At 46.3% G+C, this 6,000-nt stretch overlaps 1 long non-coding RNA gene across 3 annotated transcripts in view; it reads right to left on the bottom strand.

The window, feature by feature from the left end:
- The window catches only part of LOC144231756 (uncharacterized), a 64,184-nt gene that overhangs the window by 35,792 nt on the left and 22,392 nt on the right, over positions 1-6,000 (bottom strand). For 2 of the 3 annotated variants that reach the window (XR_013335178.1, XR_013335179.1), the window contains exon 2: positions 4,236-4,359. This is a non-coding gene — a long non-coding RNA (uncharacterized LOC144231756). Of the gene's footprint in view, positions 1-4,225; positions 4,360-6,000 lie in introns of all 3 variants that reach the window. The other variant, XR_013335180.1, reaches the window with a different exon arrangement.

Raw genomic sequence — 6,000 nt, 5'->3', positions numbered from 1 at the left:
CCCCATCCCCTCTGCCTTTGCTGCCACCCCCACCCCCTCTGTGGCAAAGGAGGAAGCAGTGGGGCGGAGGAGACAGGATCTGCTAACAAAGCAGGTCAAACAACAGACCTAAAGCGGGTGGTGAGCCACGGGGTGTGGCAAAGGCAGCAGCAGAAACACCAAAAATGTCTGCCCCTTGGCTGCCACTTGGCCGGTTCCCAAGTCTCCAGGGAGGTCTGCCCCTTGGTTCTGGACTGTGGCCTCAAGCCTCCTCTCTGACCTCCTCATCACCGCAGGCTCACAGAACTCAGATTCCTCCTGGCGGGCAGCAAGGCCATGGCGGCTGCAGTGGAGGGCTGTGCCCAGCAATCCACACTGGGGCAGACCAGACCGAGGTGGTGGTTACACTGGGTTTTCTCAAGCCCTGAGCAAAGGCAGTGGGGAGGGGACCCATCTCCTGTGTGGACGATGATGGCAGAGAGAGAAAAGGGGCCATAGAGCAGTTCTGGGGACCTGGGCCAGATAGCAGGAAAAGGACTTAATTAGGCTGTGGAGGGGCGGGGGTTGGCACGTGATGTGGGACCAGTACCAGCTGAGTATGGGGCAGTAAGTGCAGGGTCAGAGTCGTGAGAGACTGGATCATCTCCTTATTCGTGCCCCACCATCCCTGGGCTAGGAGACACCAGCCGGGGACACACGGGTCATGGTGCCTTAGTTTCTCATGAATCCAGGCCCTCTTAAAGACAACTGCCAGGGAGCCATGAGCCAGGTCGAGGGAGAACACAACCATCTAGTTCTGCTGCATGAGAAATTCTGCCGGAGGAAGAGAGGAGGCAGAGAAGACCTCCAAGAAGGAAAAATGCCCAACACTGGTATACAGGCAACGGGGGACTGCTCGGCAATGGGAGGGGATGAAAGAGCTTTCTGGGCCATGGCGGTAGCAGAGCGCAGCAGGGAGCTCCACTTGTCCTTGGAGGAGAAAGCCTTCCTCAAGCAAGGATAAGAAGACAGATGCTGCATGGTCCAGAAGAAGATGTGTCCCGGGGACAGGGTAGACGAGGAGAGGCAAAGTGGGCCTCAGTGATGGAAGATCCATCCTAAATTGGGTCTGGGGTCCAGATGAGGAAATATTCTCAGCTTTCCAGACTTGCCTGAGACATGTATTAAAATACAGATCCCTAGATTTCTCCCACAGAGACTCTGATTCTGTAGATCTGGGCTTGGGTCCTGGAACTATAAACCACTAGGAGCTATTGAAACATAAGCATCTGGATGAATGAAACCAGGTTAGGAGGCGATCACAGCAAATACAGCAACAGTGACAATCATAGTAATAACTATATGCCACGCATGGTTGTAAACTCTGTTACCTGTTTGATCTGCATATCAGCCGAATTAGCTCCATTTTACAGAAGGGGAAACAGAGGCACCAAGAGGTTAAGGCCCTTGAGTAAGATAGAGTGGCAGCATCAGATGGGACCCAGGAAATTCTGTCTTGAAAGCCTGTGCTCTGAACCACTCTGTCATTCTGCTCCTTGAGGTTGGACAGGGTCCTCTGGCCTATGACGAGCGCAGGGTTATGTCCTCCTCTTGCAATGTCCTCTGGGTGCACAGTGTCCCCTTCACATTAGATCACCTCCTCCACACTGCCACAGTCCAGCCGTCTGTCCAGTTAGGTGGAATGTGATGGAACCATCCGGCACTTCCTTTCAGCTCTGCCTTCCATGCCTGTTAGCGGAGAAAAATTGAAACTGCCTCTGGAACATGTGCTATTTTTTCTTTCTGATGTTAATCTAAACAGGTTCCTTATCTCCTTAGGCCAACTGATGGTGCAGCTCTGACAGCAAGTAGTCTGGGAATTAGGCTCCAGAATCCAAAGATTATACCAAACCCTACTTATCTGGGTCAGACACTTCCCCAGGTTTTTAGGCTGCAATTTGGGTGGTTTCCCCCTCGGGGACATCTTTAGGACTCCTTCCCATCCAAATGCATTCTGCTGAAATCCTTGGTTTTCCTCGGGTTTCTTCCCTGTCTTTAATCTGAATGTTCTCTTTAGCTGACCTGTTCATAACATGACCCTAAGGAATTCAAAAGTGGAGGTACCTCCATTAGGAATTCGTGATTCTTGGTTTACCATTAGAGTGGCTCAGGAGTGAGGAGAGCGACACCAGACTTGGGAACAGAAATGCCTGACAGAAGTCACTTATAGATGCTTTGGGGTCAAAATGGGAATGTCCTTCAGAAGCTTCGATGAAACTGCAAGGAGATTCATTCTTTATAAGTAGCAAAGCACCAGCATTTCCTACAGTCCAATAAATCCTCTCTAAGGCCAGGCCAGTTTGTCACAAAACACAAAACAAAAAACCCAACAACCTGGTGCAGGATAGGGCTTGTGCCCCATCTTAGCATCTCTCACCTGCTTGGGGAAGGACGCCAGAATCTAAGTTTCAAGACCTCACCTGTGCACGACTGTGAGTCAGAGGCCAGATCACGCAGCAGAGCAGTCCAGGAAACCCTCAGGCACCTTTTCTTCAGAGTTAACCTGTCCTTGAACAGTTAAGGGAGGCTGGGAGGAGTGTCATTCTGACCATAAATATAATAAAGTGGATGACGGGTACATTGCTAGGAGGATCCTGGAGACCCTGTCCCCTCCAACGCAGAGGCAGGACAAACTGGGTCATTGCATTGCAGTGGCATGTGGGATGCAAAGCCAGAGCACAAATTACGATGGTGCTCACAGCTCTAGCCCACTAAACATCAGCACGGTGGAGACTGCAAAACACCTATGCCTGGTGTGGATGATATTTTGAATGTTTGTTTATTAGGCTGGTCTGGGGCTGTTGTCTGTTTCCTAAGAGCAAAATTGTCTCATGAAGTTCTCCACAATTGCATATATGAATTTGGAATATGAATACTAATAAAATAAAGTGATACACCTTCCACTAAAACTTTATTTGTAGATTTTATTTTCTGCTTACAGGAACATTGATGTGAGTGCTTAGGTCTTTGCTGCATTTAAAGTGCCTCTTTAAAAATCTCATCTGGAGCAAATATTCCATTAACGTTTTGTAGTATTTGGCTCCGTTCCTTTGTGTCTTCGTTGTTTGCCTCCCCGCTTCAAGGGAGGGATGGGAAAGGGGGAAAAGGAAGGCAGAGTTCTGGCCATCAAAAAGGCAATGCATACATCATAAGGCAACAGAACAGGATGAAACAGACAGAGCCCAGCAAGATAAATTCTTGTAACAGCAAAGGCAAATCTTGTGGGAAAATTTCACTCTCCCCATAGTCCCTAAACAGCAACCACCAAATCTTTATTTTGATTATTTTTTATATTTATAGCCATGTTCCACAATGGATTTTAGGTGGCTTCGAGTAGCTATTGTGATTAATTTATTTTGGTAGTTGACGAAACCATCTCTTGGAGTTCCCAAATATTTGGCCAAATGAATTGTGCTTCCTGGGATCTTGGCAGAATGGATCCATCTTTCCAAAGTAGTTCTGATGACCAGGTCAGTCCTGGTCAAGGGCTCCTAAAAATAAAACTGACCATTTCGCTGGAGTCATCCCAGAGTTTGGGTGAAATATTTCACCACACAGAACCCCTGAAGGAAGCCCATCACTGATTTGTCTCCTTTCATTAGAGCTATTTGAAAGTTTGTGTAGTGTCTCACCACATATATACCAATAGCTTAGGAAGGTAAGGAGCCTTGGTGGGGTTCATACCTTCCCCACAAGCTCTTTGCAGGAAGCCCAGACAAAGGGGACCAGAGACCACTGCTTCATGAGGCAAGGCATTGTCACAGAACTACAGGGCAGATTAAAGCCTTGCTCTACTCTGATCCTAGAAGAAGATCTTGAGAGCCCCAGGTACACAGCTGAGATCTGGTGCCTCTTAGCTACTATACTACATGGCTCCATAGAGAGAAGAAAATATGCACAACAGAGCACTTGTGGAGGGCGAGGTAGCAGCACATTGACCCTAAGTCTTAACACAAATAGTCCCAGCAAGTGTCAGAATCAACCCAATTATGCTAAGCAACTTGCACCGAGGAAAAAGGCCAAGCCTCAAAGGTGGTGCAGTAACAGGCTGGGGGCAGTCGTGACTGGGAGCATGTCCCCCACTTTATGTGGCCATTTACACTAGTAGCCTTGGTTAATCAGAATGTAAAGGATCCTCAAACCCATATAAACACAAAATTGATAAGCCTAAAACTGTGAGGTCCTTGATGTCACCTCTGTTACTTACCCAGACTTACCAGGCATGCTGTTGTTTCCTTTGCTACTGCAAAGTCTGCCCAGAGATGGGATGGGGAGGTGGAGGCCAGTCACGGCAGAGCTCACACCACTGGAGCACTTCTTCCAGCCATCAATGTTCAAGCTCTATGGAAAAAAAAGACATGTGGGGCGCCTGGGTGGCTTAGTCGGTTAAGCGTCCAACTTTCGCTTAGGTCCTGATCTCACCATTCGTGGGTTCGAGCCCCTCATCGGGCTCTGTGCTGACAGCTCAGAGCCTGGAGCCTGCTTTGGATTCTGTTTTTCCCTCTCTTTCTCCCCCTTCCCTCCTCACGCTCTGTCTCTCTTCTCTTTCAAAAATAAAATAAACATTAAAAATTTTTAAAAAATGACTTGTCTGTGTGGTTTAGGGCTAGTAATAGCAAAATGCCCAGCACCTTGTAAGCAATCAATAGTATTTTCTGAATAAATGAATGAATGGAGTCTACCCTCAAGAGAAACCTAAAAAAAAACTACTTCAGGGTATCTTCCATTGCTGTATTTATGGTTTGGAAAAGAAAATTCCATGGACTGGATCATAGAAGTCAAATGATGTCTGAGCTTCTAGGAGCAGAAATGAGTATCGTGAGACAGCTCAGCCAGGCCACCATAGGAAGACGGCAGTGAGCAAGGCAAGGGTAAATCGCGTGGTATCACCAGGAGAACCCGGATGCACCCACAGTCCTAGAATGCTGGCTCTTGAAAGGACTGTCGATGTCATCTCCTCCATCTTCCCTGTCAATGAAAGGACTCCTTCTCTGTAGGTTCCCTCCAAACAGAATAGGATGCAACAGAACTACCCAGGGCAGTTTTTAGGTCGCAAATAGGTAGTAAATGAGCATCCCTCACCTCCCAAAATCAGAATATCAGAAGGATATCAGTATAACCAGAAGGAATAACATCAAGAGGGTATTATCTTTAGAATGTTTAACTCATTTGTTCAACAAATATTTATTGTGTCCAGGCTCCCTCAGTATAAAAGAGTGGTTGAGACCTAAACTCTGACCCCTAGAATAAGGTACCACTTGCATATGTAAAGCACTCCACTGTTTACACGCAATTTGATTTGATGTGATGGTATGGCGACATCAGAAGTTGCCAGTAAGGAGAAAGTGGCTTCCTCCTAAGGTCTTAAAACCCAACCACCCAGCATGCCTGGAAGTTTTCCGTCAAAGGGTAGCAAATATTCATCATCCTGCAACCCTGCGTCCTCTCCCTTTGCCTTAGTCCTTCAGATCGATAATATAATCATGCTCTAGTCTGCAGGTTTTACATTTTCTATTATTCTTGTTGATTGCCACTCGATTTTTAAAGTTTATTTTTAACTTAATGGTTCTAGTGGATTTTCTGGTTCATTAAAGATTTTGGTTTTATGGTAGACTTAAAGGAACAGAAGAATATAATTTTATCTGATTTTCTTTCCTGACCTACAAATCTTAGTTTGACAATATTTGCCAAGGGTGATTTTTTGTAAGTGAGTGTGTTCCAGGGACCATTATTTCCATGAATGTATAAAGTTAGCTACAAAGAATAAAATTCTCTTTTGTGAAATAACAATTTGGGAGTCTGAGGAGATTAGGGTGATTCAAGGTGTGAAAATGGAGGGAAATCAAGCAAAGTAGGAAAAACTCTGTCTGGTTTAACTGCCATCTCTATGACGCTGGGTAGGCCACCTGCCTTTCCTGAACTCCAAATTTCCCATCTGCTAAAAAAAAAAAAAAAAAAAAAAGTGATGGCAAGATTCTGGAT

The sequence above is a fragment of the Crocuta crocuta genome, unplaced genomic scaffold, assembly GCF_008692635.1.
Source record: "Crocuta crocuta isolate KB4526 unplaced genomic scaffold, BGI_CrCroc_1.0 scaffold102, whole genome shotgun sequence".
NCBI classification, from domain to species: Eukaryota; Metazoa; Chordata; class Mammalia; order Carnivora; family Hyaenidae; genus Crocuta; species Crocuta crocuta.
Note: the sequence above shows the minus strand (reverse complement) of the source record. Positions and strands in the feature narration are given on the sequence as shown.